Source organism: Miscanthus floridulus, chromosome 16 (genome assembly GCF_019320115.1).
Source record: "Miscanthus floridulus cultivar M001 chromosome 16, ASM1932011v1, whole genome shotgun sequence".
Lineage (NCBI taxonomy): Eukaryota > Viridiplantae > Streptophyta > Magnoliopsida > Poales > Poaceae > Miscanthus > Miscanthus floridulus.
Window position 1 is genome coordinate 84,134,914 of NC_089595.1, and position 18,012 is coordinate 84,152,925.

Genomic DNA, 18,012 nt, shown 5'->3' on the forward strand with positions numbered 1-18,012 from the left:
ATCTTCAATATGATTCAGAATGTAACTAGCCCATCATATGCAGTATGATATCATGGCTAATTTCTTGGATCCAACACTTAAGAAGTTATAAGGATGCATCGATCCTATTATTCTGGGGTCGAGCAGCATATAAACATCAGCCAAAGTGATAGTCATTGGGCCATGACAAAAAAATAAAAGCATTTAGGGTATTGGACCAGAAATAAGATGCAGAAATTAGGAATGGATCATTCCTCTCCATTCCAGACAACGAGAGCATCAAGCATTGATTCAGATAATAAAGCTCTCAATCTCCGCCCTTTTTCTCAGACACCCTACGGAACCAATTTCTCCACCCCTTAGGCATTTTGGGCTAGTTTCTAAAGGGAGTTTTGGTGTTCCAGGAGGACAAATCCACTATAGACTCTTTGAAGGGGATTTGGTTGGTTCCTTGATAGATAAAATCAGATGGATTGGGGTCACCCATAGGCCCAAGAAAATAAACATTGGAAGCAACAGCTGATGGAATCAAGATTTCATTCCTCATTTCCTAGAAATTGGATGAAATAAATTTGAGAACAAAGGAAATGCAGGGTAGCGACCGATGCTTTGAGAATAGGAACTTGAAAGCATACCTTAGGGACATGGTTGTTGGTCGCCATTGCAGCCGAGACACATTTGAATCTAAGGAAGACCGCTTGAATAAAGGCTTGATAGCGCAGAAGATTTATTAGGTCTTGGTGAAGGCAGCGTCGGCTGTTAAGATTTGCTCTAGAAAGAAGGGGAAAGCAAACAGGCCGAGTAAGTTGGAAAAGATGATATTGAGATATTATATAAGACTCAGGCCGGGAAGTCAGGAGTCACGCGTGTATCTCGAAATAAAGCGATTGTGGCGTGGTAAACAGATAAATATGAATTTTGGAATAAAACCATTTTTATTCCAAAATTGGGGGGCATGTGTCGACGAAATATGGTTGGCAGTCTACCTAGGGGTATGCCCAAGGTAGTAGATTGTCGGCAGACAGATGCGCAAGCCACAAACAAGAGGGTGACGCAAGACAGACACGAGGTTTTATCCAGGTTCGACCGCCAAGAAGGCGTAATACCTATATCCTGCGTCTGATTGTATTGCTGTATGTCAATGAGAGATGTTTTTAGAGGGGTCCCCTGCCCGCCTTATATAGTCCGGGGGTAGGGTTATAGATCTGGAAACTAATCCTAGCCAGTTACAATTGCCATAGGTGGCCGGATAAGGATTCCTATTCTAACTGACCAGGATCTTGCTTGATCTCCAAATCTGCCTTGACTTCTTGCGCGGGACTCCGAACAGGTTGGCCAGGCCACGCGTCGTCTTCCGGTGGACCGGACCCCTTGATCCGGGCCGGCCCAAGCCTAGCCATAAGGGTATAGGGGTTAATGCCCCCACAGCTAGTCCCCGAGCACCATGTATTATGCTGTGACATGCTGTTGGATCTCCTTCGGCTAATGCGATCCGTCTTCATGTCATCTTGAACTGATTGAAACATTGACCAATCAAATGCGCCAGCATTCTGATCAGAACTGAGAGTAGTAGACCACAATTATAGCCGAAGATTCCGGTTGTCCGAAGAATGCATGGTGCTCTTTAAAGAAAAAAGAAAAAGATTCCTTTCCTTATCAAGTGTGCCCACTTGTATTTCTGATAAGAAATGTAAGTGACCCTTGGACAGTAGTAATCATGACAATCAGTCAAAAGCGTAGGGGTCGATAAAATAAACACATTCACCGTAAGGTAAAGTGTGCCCACTTAGTCCCCGAGCCTGGTAGTAGGTGACGTAGTCACATGGTGCCAGGGTCTAAAAAGAATATCCACTGAAGTTAAGAATCCAGTCGTCGTACAATCAATACGAGATGCACCGGTAGGTGCATTGTACTGATGTAGTCCCCGAGCTTGCTAGAAGGAGAAGTATAAGCCTTGTAGCAAGGTCCAAATAAATGCCTCTCGACTGTATGTGAGTACACGTCACATGTAGCCGAGGAGAGCAATCGCCAAGCACTCTTCGGAACAGTCCCCGAGCATGGTAGTGGTCGGAGCAGTCCCTGAGCACGGTAGTGGTCTAGGTAGTCCCTGAGCACGGTAGTGGTCTAGGCAGTCCCCGAGCATGGTAGTGGTCTGGGCAGTCCCCGAGCACAATAGTGGTATGGACCATCCCTGAGCACGAGACATGTAGCGAAGAAACGAATGCCGCTTGTACTATTATTTGGTGTATTTATTTATCTTCTTACTCTGTCAAGTCCAATCTAACACGTCTGGTCAAAAAAGCAGACGGGTATAGCACGTCATACTGTCTTCTTGTCCTTTCAAGCAAACAATCGCTTGGCACCTGTTAGGAGGTGCGTCAGTGTGGGCCCTCTCACACTAGCAACGAAAAGGCGCATACACTGATAACGAAGGGGCGCATATATTGGCGTAGATCTCGAGATTGTGAAAACAACCATCTATGCCGCGTGCGCACGTCTTCCAAGAATCTCAGGCAGACGAAATGGCGGAACTCTTGGCTATTTATGATATAGAACTGGGAAGTTACTTTTTACCGATCCCCATTACCATTCGCCGCCGTAGCCTTCTTCTTCCTCTTGCCAACCCTAATACCTCCGAAATCATCACCAATCACCCCTCCACCGTATCCACCTCCATCAGTAAGGGCGGATTCATGGCGAAGAGTGACACCCAGAAGAAAGCCGGAGTCATGGCGAAGGAGTGGTGGAAGTCAAGAAGCAACGAGCAGACCATCGAAGACCTCGTCATCATGGGAGTACTCCACAACAAGGCACTCGCAGGATGGCGCGCACTGGAAGGAGAAGGGTACCCCGATCCACAACCAGGTGAGATTGTGGTTTTCGAAGATTTCTTCAAGCGGGGTTTCGGGGTTCCAGTGCACCCTTTCCTTCAGGGGCTCTGTTTGTATTACGAGGTTGGGATTTGCAATTTGCATCCCAACTCGATTCTTCTTGTCTCCACCTTCATTCATCTTTGCGAAGCATATGGTGGCTTCCAGCCCCATTTCGACCTTTTTCGCCATCTTTTCTGTCTGTGGAAGAAAGGAAGCGGCGGCTCGAAGATAGCCGGAGGTGTGTACCTCAACCTGTGTGACGGGATGAAGGCCCAGTACTTGCACTGCCCTTGGAACACATCGCTGGACGACTGGTACAAGAAGTGGTTCTACATCCGTGAAGAGCCGAACACAATCACACTGTGCGACATGGGATTCATTCCGGAGAAGAAGAATAGCTGGTCAGAAAAGCCCGAGCACCTAGAACAGATCCAAGAACTACTTGGGATGATCCCGTGGAGGAAACTGGACGGTCTGAGCGTGGTCGGAAACTTCATCAGCCGAAGGATCCAGCCCTGCCAGAGGAGGGTACATCCTGGCTACGAGTACCAGGGTAGCGCAGACCCAACGAGGACCAGGAAAGAGGCGCTTGACAAGATCGAAGTCAAAGCTAGGATTGGAGAGCTATTCAACTTAGCTAATCCAAATTATGTCAGATTGAGCGACATCGAGCACGCTTTCAAGCTCGCCCGACCTCCCCCAAAGGTAAATCATTCTGCCTTGTACCCTTAGTTTTATGTTGTTACAGAAACTCACTGTGTTATCTCCTTTGTATTTCCTAGATTAATGGTCGTGATAGAACAACAGTGTTCGTATCGCCACCCCCTGGCATAGAGTGGCCGCAAGTTGGTGGCCCAACCACCTAGACCAGCACCAGGACCGAAGACGTCGACTGGGCGGTGCTCGGAGTTGGAGAGGAGACAGCGGCCAAGGCTACTGGTAAGCGGCCAGCGGCCAGCAAGCATCGTCAGGCGATCTTTATACTATCAGACGATGAAACAGAGGATGCAGACATCTTTCGACTCGCCCCTCGAAAGAGGAGGAGGCAACTAGAGTCGACGAAGCAAGGTGGCTCCTCCATGCCGGTGGGACCCGCATCGCCAACCACTGCGGCGTGGAGGACAAGTAGCGAAGGGGTCGAGCACCAAGCCCCGGCGCCGGTGCTGGTCACAGAGGGAGACCAGGTGGCACCCACAGAGCACATGGAGCAGGCACGGTCGAAGAGATGTGCCTTTGCCACATCATTCTATGCTTCCAACATGTAAGTATTTGTAACCTTGATGTAAGCTTACAATTTATAGTGATTACTATTATCTTCTGAACTTATCTCTGATATATTAGGTCGGCGTCCACCGAAAATCCCGACCAACTAGCCGGGAGCGGCGTGGCTCCGCCAGCAATGTCCGAGAAAACTGCCCAGCAGCCGGCGATGGTGGAACCTGTAGCTCTCCAATCCTGTAGCATTGTCTGGTGACGGAAGTCCAGGTATGTTTTGCTTGACCACTTGATCCTGCTATCCAGTCAGACTGTCTGACTTAACTTTTTTACATGTAGGACTTAATGAAGACCGCAAGGTAACGAAAGAAGTGCTTCGACTAGATTGAGGGGATCACAGCAAGCAATAGAGAACTGGCGTCCGAGGTGGAACACTTGCACCACCAACTTGAAGCCGCCAACCAGGAGAGGACGGATCAAGAGGCACAGAACCAGAACCTGGTCACTTTATCACAACAAGTGCATGACACGTGTTGTTGCATTGTTGGTAGTAACAACTGTAGTGCAGGCTTAGAAGCCGAAGTAGTCCGTCTCCAAGAGGAGAATAGCCGTGTGGCCATAGAGTGTGGTCGCCGGAAGGAGGACAACAAGAAACTAGCGCACGACCAGTCGCAACTCTAGGACCGCACAACCAAGATGAAGGAGGAACTGAAAAGTAAGTGTTCCAGACCACCTTGCTCACTCTGTTGCCCACCTTATCTTGTCGTGGCGTGACATTTTAATGTCTTGTGCGGTTTGCAGTTTTAAAAGTAAATGCCAAGAAGCACCTGGAAAATGTGATGAAAGATCGTGACGGTTGGAAGGCGCGATGCCTAGAGATCACCGAGGATCGAGACACATGGAAGAACCGGTGCCAAGAAGTGGCAACTGGCATTTTGCCCGTCCTCGACCTTATCGACCCAGCACTTACAGAGGAAGTGCCAAGGACGCCGCAGCTCGGACTGGTCGAGAGATGCCGAAAGGCATGGGGATGGTTCCAAGAGTTCGTGAAGGAGGCGAGTGAGTACACAGGCGCACATGTGCTAAGCATGGTGCGTGTCCACTACCCCCTGATCGATCTCAAGTGCCTGGAGGCTGGGTACCCGAAGGTGGTAGACCCAGACAAGGCTGAGGAGCTTCGGATGACCCAGTTGGACCTGTCTTCAAAGATAATTGGTGACATTAACCTATGTGGAGGTGGGACAACACCTGTGCAGGGTACACCATTGACAAGTCAGCTAGAAACGCCATCAGTTGTGAGCCAACCGGTGAAGCCTGCGGTCTCGACCAGCCAAGCATCGGTGGGGCCATCCTCTTCAGCTCGACCAGTACAAGAGTCCCTGAGACTCGAGTAGGATGTCGGAAGCAGCGAGCAGCAGGTACCGCATGCCTCGACCAGCCAACAGGATAGGCTAGAGCTGTAGAAGAAGGACATAGTTGTGTTATGTAAACTTGGGCCTCTTCAGGCAAGCTTGTAATAACGTAACTATATATCATCATAAGCTTGTTTGTTTTGTATAAAACGTATTTAAGCTTGAAACTCGTGTTGGTGTAACTAAGTGAGAACATGTTAGCGTTCTATTTAGTTGTACCAGTTTACTCGACACGTCATCCTGAAAAGTTTGTATGACCCTGATTTGCCATGTGGTTGGAGTGTGAGGTGCGTGACCTGTGCACACGTAGATGCGAACAAGTCAAACCAGGGGGGACCTGCCGATCACCCGTAGCATAGAGAGCGGATCTCGTGCACACGTTGGGAGGAACTGGAGACAGGGCCTGCTCTGAAAACCCAAGAAGGAATGGTGGTCGGCTTTGACTGGCTAAGTTAGAATAACCACAAAATTTGAAGTGACACATCAGAGTGGTCGGAGAAATCATAATAGCTTTATTGAATTAAATCGAAAGTACAAGAAGAGTACACATCTTAGTAGTTATGCATAGAAACGCCTAAGCTTGTCGATGTGCCATGAATTGGGTACGTCCGTACCGTCTAGGTGAGCTAACCTATAAGACATTGGTCGTGTGACTTCCTTGATCATGAAGGGCCCTTCCCATGGAGTTGCGAGTTTATGGACACCAGCCTGATTCGTCTTCCACTTCAGGACTAGGTCCCCGACCATGAAGAACCGCTCTTTAACGTTCTTGTTGTAGTACCTACGCAAAACAGCAAGGTATCTGGCTGTACGTACGCAAGAATCGAGCCGCTTCTCTTCTGCACTATTCACTTCTAGCTCCCGCACTTCATTAACCTTGCCTTCGTCAAAGTTCTGTACCCGTGCTGATCTGAAAGCTATATCTGCTGGGAGGACTGCCTCAGCGTCGTAAACCATAAAGTATGGTGAGACGCCGGTGTTACGACTGGGCTGAGTTCTAAGGCCCCAGACCACGGCTGGTAACTCTTTGAGCCATCTTCTGGGAGCTTTGTCATTTTCCCTATACATCCCCTTCTTCAATGCGTCCAAAATCATACCGTTTGCCCGCTCGACCTATCCATTAGCTCTAGGGTGCGCCACCGAGACGTATTTTACTACTATGCTCCTTTCATCGTAGAAGTCCCAAAAAGCGTTCCTGGTGAACTGAGTACCCAGATCAGTGATGATGCTGTTGGGTATGCCGAAGCGGTGGATGACCTGGTCGAGGAACGTGACAGCCTTTTCTGAGGATGCCTGTACCAGAGGCATGTACTCTATCCACTTAGAAAATTTGTCGATCAGCACAAAGACACATGTAAATTTCCCAGGAGCCGGTTTGAAGGGCCCGATCATATCCAGTCCCTAGCATGCGACGGGCCAAGAGGCTGGTATTGTCTGGATCTCATGTGCTGGTACATGGATTCTCTTGGTGAAGAACTGACAATCCTCACAGTGGCGGACTAGCTTCTCTGCATCAGCTACCGCTGACGGCCAATAGAACCCTACTCGGAAAGCCTTACCGACCAGCGTTCTTGAGGCCACATGGTTGCCGCAGGAGACAGAGTGGATTTGGTCCAGGAGATGTTCGCCATCCTCCTGGGTTATACACTTCATCAAGATTTCCTCCTTTGCGTTCTTGCGCCATAGCTTGCCATCGACGAGCAGATACTGCTTACTGCGACGCATCAGGCGCTCGTTTTCTGTCCGATCAGTGTAACCGCTGCCATCTGTTAGGTACTTGATGAAAGGTACTCTCTAGTCAGGCTCATGAGTGGTCGGAGGTGGCTCGGTGGTGCTCGACGCCGGAACCGTAGCCACCAATTACTGGTCTGGAGGCTTGTCGACCGTGGAATCTTCCTCTTCGATGGAAGGCGTGAGCAGGTCTTGGACAAATACGCCATATGGGACTTTGGCTCGGGATGATCCTAACTTTGACAGCGCATCTGCTGCTTGATTTTTGTCCTGGACCACGTGTGTGTACTCGATGCCATAGAACCTACCTTCCAGCTTTCTTATCGATTTGCAGTATGCATCCATCTTTTCGCTGGTCGTGTCCCAGTCCTTGTTGAGTTGGTTGATGACAAGAGCCGAGTCTCTGTAGACATAGAGACATTTAACACCGAGCTCGACCGCAATGCGCAAACCATGTAGGCATGCTTCATATTCGGCGGCGTTATTAGATGCTGGGAAATAAATCCTGACGACGTAGCGGAGCTGCTCCTTGGATGGTGACATGAAAAGAACTCCTGCTCCTACGCCGTCGATGTTGAGAGAGCCATCGAAGTACATCTTCCAATACTCATCGGGCCCCTGAGAGGAAGGCATGCTTAAGTCTGTCCACTCGACAATGAAATCGACAAGTGCTTGAGACTTGATTGTAGCACGGCTTGCAAATTCCAAGGAGAAAGGGCATAGCTCCATTGCCCATTTGCCGATGCGCCCGTTTGCATCCTTGTTGCGAATGATGTCTCCCAGAGGGTACTCGGTCATGACCACCACACGATATCCATCGAAGTAATGTCTCAACTTTTGGGATGTTATCAATATGGCATAGATCAGTTTCTGACTCTGTGGGTACCTGGTCTTGGATTCACTGAGTACCTCACTGATGAAATAAATTGGTCGCTGTACCTTGTAGGCGCGGCCTGGCTCATCGCGCTCGACCACCATGGTAGTGGAGACCACCCGATTAGTTGCCGCAATGTAAAGTAGGAGAGTTTCATCTTCTCTGGGAGCAGTGAGGACCGGAGGTGATATAAGGTATTGTTTTAGCTGTGTGAAGGCAGCGTCTGCTTCCTCCGACCACTCAAACTTCTCAGATGCTTTGAGCAGTTTGAAAAACGGTAGTCCTTTTTCTCCTAATCTTAATATGAAACGACTGAGAGCAGCCATGCATCCGGTAAGCTTCTGGACATCCTTCACCTTTTTGGGGGGCTTCATGTCTAAGATAGCTTTGACTTTCTCTGGGTTAGGGCGTATGCCATCGTAACTGACGACGTTGCCAAGTAGTATGCCAGAAGGAACACCAAAGATGCACTTCTTTGGGTTTAATTTCCATTGGAATGTATTGAGGGCCGCGAAGGTGCGTTCCAGGTTGTCAACAAGGGTATGTGCTTCCTTGGTTTTGACAACTACATCATCAACATAAGCCTCTACAAGGTCGTCTTTTATCTCGTCTGTGAGGCAGGCCTGTATGGCGCGTTGGTAGGTAGCCCCGGCATTCTTGAGCCCGAACGACATAGTCGTGTAGCAGTAGGCGCCGAAAGGCGTGATGAAAGATGTCTTGATCTGGTCATCCTTTTTGAGAGCGATCTGGTGATAACCAGAGTAGCAATCGAGAAAGGAAAGCAGCTCACAACCGGCGGTTGAATCTACGACCTCGTCTATGCGAGGTAAGCCGAAGGGGTCTTTAGGGCAGTGTTTGTTGAGATCAGTGTAATCAACGCACATTCTCCATTCATTATTCTTTTTGCGTACAAGAACCGGGTTGGCTAACCACTCTGGATGATACACTTCTTTGATAAATCCGGCTACCAAAAGCCATGTAACTTCTACCCTAATCGCCTCCTTCTTGTTGCGAGTGAACCGTCGTAGCTTCTGCTTGATAGGTTTGGCCTTGCTGTTGACATTCAAGGAGTGCTCGATCAAGTTTCGAGGAACACCGGGCATGTCGATAGGTTTCCATGCGAACACATCCATGTTGCTCCTCAAGAACCTGACGAGCGCGTCTTCCTATTTGGGATCCAGGTTGGCCCCGATAAGGGCCGTTTTGCTGGGATAGCCGTCGACCAGCTGGATCACCTTGTGCTCCTTGGACTTGATGTTCTTGCGTGGAGCCTCGAGCTCTGGGATCTCCAGGTGGTCGGCTGAGGTCTTCTTAGCGTCGAGCATGGTCTCGGCCATGCAAATAGAGAGGTCATGAGCCTCTGCTATTTTGAAGCTGTCGTCCTGGTAGGTATAAGCTGCGTATACATTGCCCCTGAGGGTTAGAACTCCTTTTTCGGTAGGCATCTTGAGCACCAGATACCTGTAATGAGGTATGGCCATGAACTTGGTGAGCGATGGTCGACCAAGAATAGCATGGTAGGTGCCGTCGAAGTCAGCGACCACGAAGTTGACGTAGTCGGTGCGGAAGTGGTCCGGGGTCCCAAATTGCACAGGTAGCGTGATCTGCCCGAGAGGTGTAGAGCTCTGTCCAGGGAGAACACCCCAGAACTATGCCTTGTATGGCTTGAGATCCACCTGGGTTATCTTCAGGGCGGGCAGGCTGTTCTTGAACAGTATATCGATGGAGCTGCCACCGTCGATCAGCACTCTATCGAACTGAACCTTGTTGATACAAGGATCGAGGACCAGGGGAAAACATCCTAGCTCAGGTATTGCGGCCCATTGGTCCTTTCTGCTAAAGGAGATCTCGCGGTGAGACCAAGGAGGGAGCCGCGGATCGGTGAGGAGGTTGTCGGTTGTGGCCACGTTCAAGCAAGCGCGGGCAAGCAGCTCGCGTTCTCGTTTGGTCTCGATGGACACTTTGCCTCCGGTGATGGTGTGCACGCGATCGGTTGGCTTGATGTACTTGTGACGGGGATCTACGTCTTCATCGTCGTTGTCCTCGTTGCGCTGTTCCCCTGCGTCGTTAGGCTTGTCGGATGTATCCGGAGCATGTTGACACGTGTAGATAGACTTGAGAACGCGACAATTCTCCATGGTATGGTTTGAATTGGGATGGAGCTGGCAGGGCCCTTTCAATGCTTTGGCGTAGTCGTCTTTGTAGTTACGACGTCCGCCACCTTTTTTAACGGTGTTGACCTCGCCGTCGTCTTCCCGAGCACGCTTGCCCCTGTAATCGTCATGGTGGTTACGCCGCTGATTACGTTGGTCGTGGTAGTCGCGGGAGTCGTTGCGCTGGTTGCGGCGGTCAAAATTGTCATTCCGACCACGGTTGTCGTGGTAGTCATCGCGGTGTGGGGGGTGGTCGAAGCGTGGAACCCTTGCTGCTTCTTCGATAATTATCTTTTTAGCGTCGTCGGCGTCCGCATATTTCTTAGCGGTGGCCAGGAGCGCTGTGACCGATTCGGGTCTCTTGCGGAGGAGCTTATCCCTTAGGGCATCGTGGAAGCAGAGGCTAGTGATGAAAGCCTCGATTGCCTCGCTGTCGGAGATTGACGGGACCTTGATGCGTATCTCCGAGAAACACCGGACATACTCGCGCAGAGGCTCATCTTTCCGATCTCGAATCCGATGCAGATCGTATTTGTTTCCCGGTTGCTTGCAAGTAGCAATGAAGTTGCCGATGAAGGCTTGCTTGAGCTCCTGCCAAGAATCGAAGTAGTTCACTGGCAAGCTGACCAGCCATTGGTGGCCTGCATGGCCAACAGCGACTGGGAAGTAGTTAGACATGACGTGCTCATCAGCCATGGCTGATCTGCACGTAGTTTCGTAGAGCATGACCCATAATTCAGGGTTCTCCTTGCCGTCGTACTTCTGAAGTTTTTCGAGCTTGAAGTTCTTGGGCCATATGACTTGGCGAAGGTGCGGAGTAAACTGCTTCAAACCCGGCGGGCCGTGGGCAGTATCATATTCCATACGGCGATAGCTTTCGTGGGATGCACGATCGTTGGCTCTCTGGTTGATGCGATCACGCAGATCACGTCCTCCAAGGTAATGGCGGAGATCGTTATTGCCATTGCGGCAATCTCGGTTGCCATCTAGATTAGCCCTGAGACCGTGGTTATCGCGGCGATTGTCATGGTTGTCTCGACGGTTGTTGTCCCGGTGGCGATTGTCATCCCGACCACCATCATGGCCACCGTTTCCACCTTGACGGTTGTCTGATGGGTCCTTGTTGCGCGAGCCACATTGGTTGGGTGGCTATGAGCGACTTGAGTGCTGGCGGCTGTGGCTTGACTCGACTGAGACGGATGGAGCCTGGGCTTGATTTACAATCTCTGCAGTCTGGGCCATAGCAGCCGTCAGATAAGCTTGTATATCATCGTGAACTGCCTGGGTTTCTGGGGTGTTGGGTAGCTATTGCATTGTCGCCATAGCAACGGCTACGTTGGTGCTTGGAGTCCTGAAGACCTGTTTGTCCCCCACCCTATCGAAGGCATTGTTGAGGTCGCGTGGCTAGACCCTTATGCGTCGTGCCTCCTCTTCTGCTTCGGCTTCGATTTGTCGGCGATTAAATCGGTCAATATTGCGTGCTTCGCGTGTAATCCTTTCTTGTTCGGTTTCGCCAACTGCTGGTGGTTCGTCATTACTGACAACATTGATCAAATCCCCTCGCCTTGGTGGGAAAGATGGGAATTGTGGGAACCCCGGGGCGTGGTCTGGGATATCCAGATCGTATTCGACGCCTTCATCGTCGTGATGCTGGAGCTCAGTGTGGACGGAGGCATTAGATGTGATGCCAGACGAGGAGCTAGAGTCACCCTCTTGGACTATGTGGACAGATCCTTCTTGATAATCCTCAATCCAGATCATGTTAATGAAGTTGCACGGCTTCGGCCGAGGGCGATGTATAGAACACAGATCCGAGCGGCGTTGTATATTATACACGTAGTTGGAGGCAGCGTTTCGTAGGCCATAGGGCTGGGCCTGGTAGTTCTCCATTGAGGCTTCGTACTCGGAGAGCCGGAGACCCATCGCGGAGGCTGGCCTGTGACGAGCGGAGCACCCTTCAGGAGTAGATATGACCACAAGATCTATACCGAGTCGTGCAGGATGACTGGCCTGAGCTGGTCGGGTAGATCTGTTGTGGGGAGCGGTTACCTGTTCATTAGGTTGACTTTGAATTGAACTTACCAGAGCTAGGGTTTCAGTGAGTTTGGTGCCGACCTAATCGATGGAGTCGAGCAGGTCGGTGTTGTCGATCTGCTTCCCTTTGTAGCGGGGAAGCGGACGACGGGTTGTCGGCGTGGCTGAAGATGATGCAAGTGTGGTCGGAGCTAGATGTACCGTGGTTGGAGAAAGATCCATTGTGGTCAGCGCCGTATCAACCGTGGTCGGAGCCGTAGCCGATGCAGGTGAAGCAGCGGTCGACGCAGATTGAATCCGCGCCTCCTCCGTGGTCATGGCGATGAAGTCGTTGGAGCCGGTGGTCTAGGTGATCTGGCCAACGGTGAACATGAGGTCATTCGGCGTAGCCACGGAGCTAGAGATGATGACCATCTTGTTTGCTTGGAGAGCAGTACGCACACCCCCTACCTGGTGCGCCACTGTCGATGAAATATGGTCGGTAGTCTACCTAGGGGTATGCCCAAGGTAGTAGATTGTTGATAGACAGATGCGCAAGCCACAAACAAGACGGTGACGCAAGACAGACACGAGGTTTTATCCAGGTTCGGCCGCCAAGAAGGCGTAATACCTACGTCCTGCGTCTGATTGTATTGTTGTATGTCAATGAGAGATGTTTTTTAGAGGGGTCCCTTGCCCGCCTTATATAGTCCGGGGGGCAGGGTTACAGATCTAGAAACTAATCCTAGCTAGTTACAAATGCCATAGGTGGCCAGATAAGGATTCCTATTCTAACCGACCAGGATCTTGCTTGATCTCCAAATCTGCCTTGACTCCTTGCGCGGGACTCCGAATAGGTTGGCCAGGCCGTGCGTCGTCTTTCGATGGACCGGACCCCCTGATCCGGGCTGGCCCAAGCCTAGCCGTAAGGGTATAGGGGTCAATACCCCCACAGCATGTGTTTACACAAAAATTTGGGGAGAAGAACACGGGAACTCGAAGCTTCCAAAATTATGTCGATCAAGGACTCGACTACATGAAGATCGATATTAGCTGATTCAGAGGAGGCACCGGAATCGGCTCCCTTTGAATGACATCAGCAGATAATGATGATGGGCTACGGTTGGCATCGAGAAATACATATTATACTCTACAAAAAGGAAAAGATTAGGGTCCAAGTTATCTTAAGTTAGGAATGTTCTCTTATATACGAAAGATTGCATTGAGTTGTATTTGAGTAGGATTCAAGTTTAGGCTTCGGGTATAAATACTAAACCCTGTCTATTGTAAGACACATAATCAATCAAATACAAGTTACTTACTTTTTTGGCTTCGGCCAACCCTTAGGAGTAGGAGTAGAGTAGATCTCGGCGAGTTCTTTAGCGAGCAGGGCTACATCGGTCTTGCCGACCTCTGGCTTGTCTGTAAGTACCATCATGGCTTATACTTCTGTTCGTACGGCTACATCGATCCAGTCGACCTCCCCTGCGACTGTAGTATAAGCTAGTTATCGACTATTGTCTAGTTCAAGTACGGCTGCATAGATCCGGTCGACCTCCATTGCTCGAACTAGATTAAGGTCAAGTTATTGGCTCTATCTAAGGGTAGCGTCCTTCGGGTAGATTCATTAAGTTACTGATCTTGCTGATGTTTTCATTGTCATTAGTTTACAACAACAACAATCCGCCCGGTGAGATCGAATTAGATCTGCCTTATATCCTTTCGGCCCATCGTTCATTTTACTACAACACGATACTTCTTACTCTGAGCGATGGATTATCCTTCATCGGTTGTTTTTACTTCGATCTTGATCGTGCATAGTATGCGGTTAAGGCATGAATAATCTTGAAGAGGTTTGTTGTCTAGTTGAATCTGGTTTATAGTTCACCATTATGGCTATAATGATCCGGTCGATCCCCACTAATGGTACTGTAGATTGGAGGATGCTAGTTAGTAGATTTGTTCCTGGTTAGACGTGACCTTAGCTGTTTGCTATGCTTGCATCGGCTAAATAGCCGATCGCCTATGCGTTAATGCCTACAGCATGTTTACATGATTCTATTAAGCGTGAATAGATCTGTGCACTTTAAAGGTTTGATTCGTTGTCTTTTTCACGGCTGCATCGATCCGGTAAAACCCCACTGTTAGAGATAGCATGTTGAGTCTGAGGAGTCTATAGGCTTGTTTAAGTGAAATAGTCGATTGTTCACACGCTCTAGTCTTTTTCACCTGAATCGTTTATTTTAGCCGATTCATCCGAGCCTTTCACATATAGCATGTCTTTCGGAAAGCCTGTCGCAGTGTAGATGGTTTTACAGATTCTTCGGTTTTAGTTTGTTATTACCATCATAGCTGCCATCGGTCCAGTCGAACCTCACTATTGATGATAACATATTAGATTCAGAGCGTCTATAGATCCGTTTGTATTAGATAGTCGATTTATTTGCATGTTATATCTTATATCTTTTCTCGTTAGATTCATTGGCTCAATGATTTATATGGGTAATATCCGCCTAGCTGATGATCTCATTTACATATATGTGTATTGTACCTTTCAACATAAAATCAATTGCTACCCACGAGCTTTAGAGTCCGTAATAGCCGATTTCTGTGCGGATCGGCTATTTAGTCGTTCTTCCTGTATGGCTGCTCCCGAAGCGGCACACTTAGAACTGTCTGGGCACAAACCGGCATGTTCCACCTTAAATTACTGATAAACTTTCTCTCCTTGTCAATTGCAGGGTCAAATTATCTGGCACGTCTTAGGAGGAATACGCATGATCGGTCATCCCTGTGTTGAAGCCAGACGGATCTTTAGCTCCATCGAGTAGACCCTTCTGGCTTGCTCGTGTGCCGACACAACATGTTTTCATGCCGACAGAGGTGTTACATGAACTTCGTCCACATAATTGGACACCTCTAGAACCTACCCACAAGTGAGGTAACTCAATGACACGAGCAATCCACTAGGGTTACCATTCGGCGCTCCGTCGGGGAAGGCACAAGTCCCCTCACAATCACTAGAGATGGCCACAAACAATCACCAACTCATGTCAATCTTCCTCCGCTGCACCAAGCCATCTAGGTGGTGGCAACCACCAAGAGCAATAAGTGAATCCCGCAGCGAAACACGAATACCAAGTGCCTCTAGATGCAATCACTCAAGCAATGCACTTGGATTCTCTCCCAATCTCACAAAGATGATGAATCAATGATGGAGAAGAGTGGGAGGGCTTTGGCTAAGCTCACAAGGTTGCTATGTTAATGAAAATGGCCAAGAGAGTGAGCTTGAGCCAGCCATGGGGCTTAAATAGAGAGCCCCCATGAATAGAGCCGTTGGCTCTCTGTTCTCTAAAAATTCAGGGCGATCGGATGCGCCGGTCAGATCGACCGGACGTAGGACCCCAGCGTCTGATCGTGCAATGCATGCCACGTGGCCCCTGCTTCAAACGTTGATCACCCGATCTCAACGGTCATTAGTACATTTAAGTTGTGATCGGACGTGCTGCTTGAAAATGACCGGACGCAGCACCCCAGCGTCTGATCGTTTCTAGTAAGGCTCCACTCATGACCGAACGCGTCCGGTCACGCCTGATCAGACTCACTCAGCGTCTGGTCATTCTCCCTCTTCTCTGTGCATCGCCACATCAACATGACCGGATGCTAAATAGTGTTCAGCCTATGTTCGGTCACCTACATCCGGTCAAGAGACCGAGAGTACCATCTTCTTTTATAATTGACCGAACGCTGCTCTCCAGCGTCCGGTCACCACGTGACCAGCGTTCGGTACACTCCACCAGTGAAGTTTCAAACCCTTGCTCCCAAGTGCTAAACACAATATGTATCGCATATTTTCACAATCATTTTCAAGGGTTTTAGCTTTCCACTAGATCCTAAATGCATATGCAATGAGTTAGAGCATCTAGTGGCACTTTGATAATCGCATTTCGATACGAGTTTCACCCCTCTTAATAGTACAGCTATCGATCCTAAATGTGATCACACTCTCTAAGTGTCTCGATCACTAAACCAAAAAGCTCCTAACAATTTCACCTTTGCCTTGAGCTTTTTGTTTTCTTTCTTCTTTTCCAAGTCCAATCATTTGATCATCGCCATGCCATCATCATCAACATGTCATGATCTTCACTTGCTTCATCACTTGGAGTAGTGCTACCTATCTCATAATCACTTTGATAAACTAGGTTAGTACTTAGGGTTTCATCAATTCACCAAAAACCAAACTAGAGCTTTCAGCAGGCTCTGTCTTGCCCAACCCTTGGGTTTGCGCTCCACCTTGCCCGACCTCTGAGGGCTGGCTCCGCCTCGCTCGGCCTCTAGGGGTGGGCTCCATCTCGCCTGACCTCTGAGGGCAGCCTCCGTCTCGCCCGACCTCTGAGGGCAGCCTCCGTCTCGCCTGCCCTCTGGGGGCGAGCTCCGCCTCGTCTGACACTTGGGTTTGCGCTTCGCCTCGCCTAGCCTCTAGGGGGGACTCTGCCTCGACCGACCCTAAGGCCGGGGGATCCGTCTCGCCCAACGGAGACTCATACTGCTGCCAACCACTCTAGGTCCAAGCAAATGGGCCTGAGTCAAAGCTCTGACACTAGGGAGGTGACCAGCACACCTCGATATAACACGTAGCCATGACGGGCCATACTTGGGGACCGGTGCTGTTCTGCCTAACCCTCGTATGAGCAATGACAGGCACGTCAGTTCACCATGACGTTCGCCAGGACGGAGTGGAGCGCCACGACTGGGAGACGACGCCTACGCATGGCGCAAGTGATGGATAGGTCCGCGATGTGGGGCTATCCTATTGACGTCTATAGGGTCTATGGGACCCGCGTGAAGGAAAAGAAGGACCCAGTGATCCTGGAGGACTTCTTCTCCTTCTCATTCTCCTCTTTTCCCTCCACTATAACCCGTGCTTTCCCTTGGCCTATAAAAGGGAAAGCAGTGAGTCCCATGAAAGGGACTCGAACTCATCGAACCCCGAACCGATCAGAACACACAAGCACACAGCCGGGAAGCGACCGAGCTCTCGGCACCCGTTCGCTCCTCTCACCAGAGACTTGGGACTTGTCCCTCTCTCGACTATTTGTAACCCCTACTATGAACTTTCAATGCTAGTAACACGAGCAGCAGCAACGAACTGGACGTAGGGACATTCTACCCGAACCAGTATAAACCTCGTGTCCTCTTAGCACACCATCCGAGCCAGACGCGTAATATTGGAAATTTACTAGTCGGTGGCAACTCGAAACACCGACAATAAGAATTTGAGGATCCAACAAGGAAGCAAGGAAGAAGGACAACAACCACACTCGTGCTTGTTGTTGCCATTCATTTTGGGGAGACGAGGTAGATAGAAAGAGATGTAGAGGATGATCATGGCCATGTTGTGTCTTACCACAACTGCCAAATGTGAGATATGGAAGTATGGAACTCAATGTGATTGTCAGTTAATGATATTTGTGGTCGTAGGGAAAAATAATTTGTTATTTAGTAGGATAATGGTTGTAGTGATATGGTATAATATGTTTTAAGAATGCATTTGGTTTGTAGAAACAACTTTCGAAGCTTGAACATATTTCTTTATATCCTTCAGCTTTTTTCAATTATGTATGAACTTCAACTTAAAATATACCATATTTACCTTCCATTCGAAGAAGCAAAGCAAACATCTCTTTCACAATTTCCCTCTATTCTTGAAGTAAAATCTCCATAAAATGTTATTATATTTTACCGTATAATAACTCATCCTG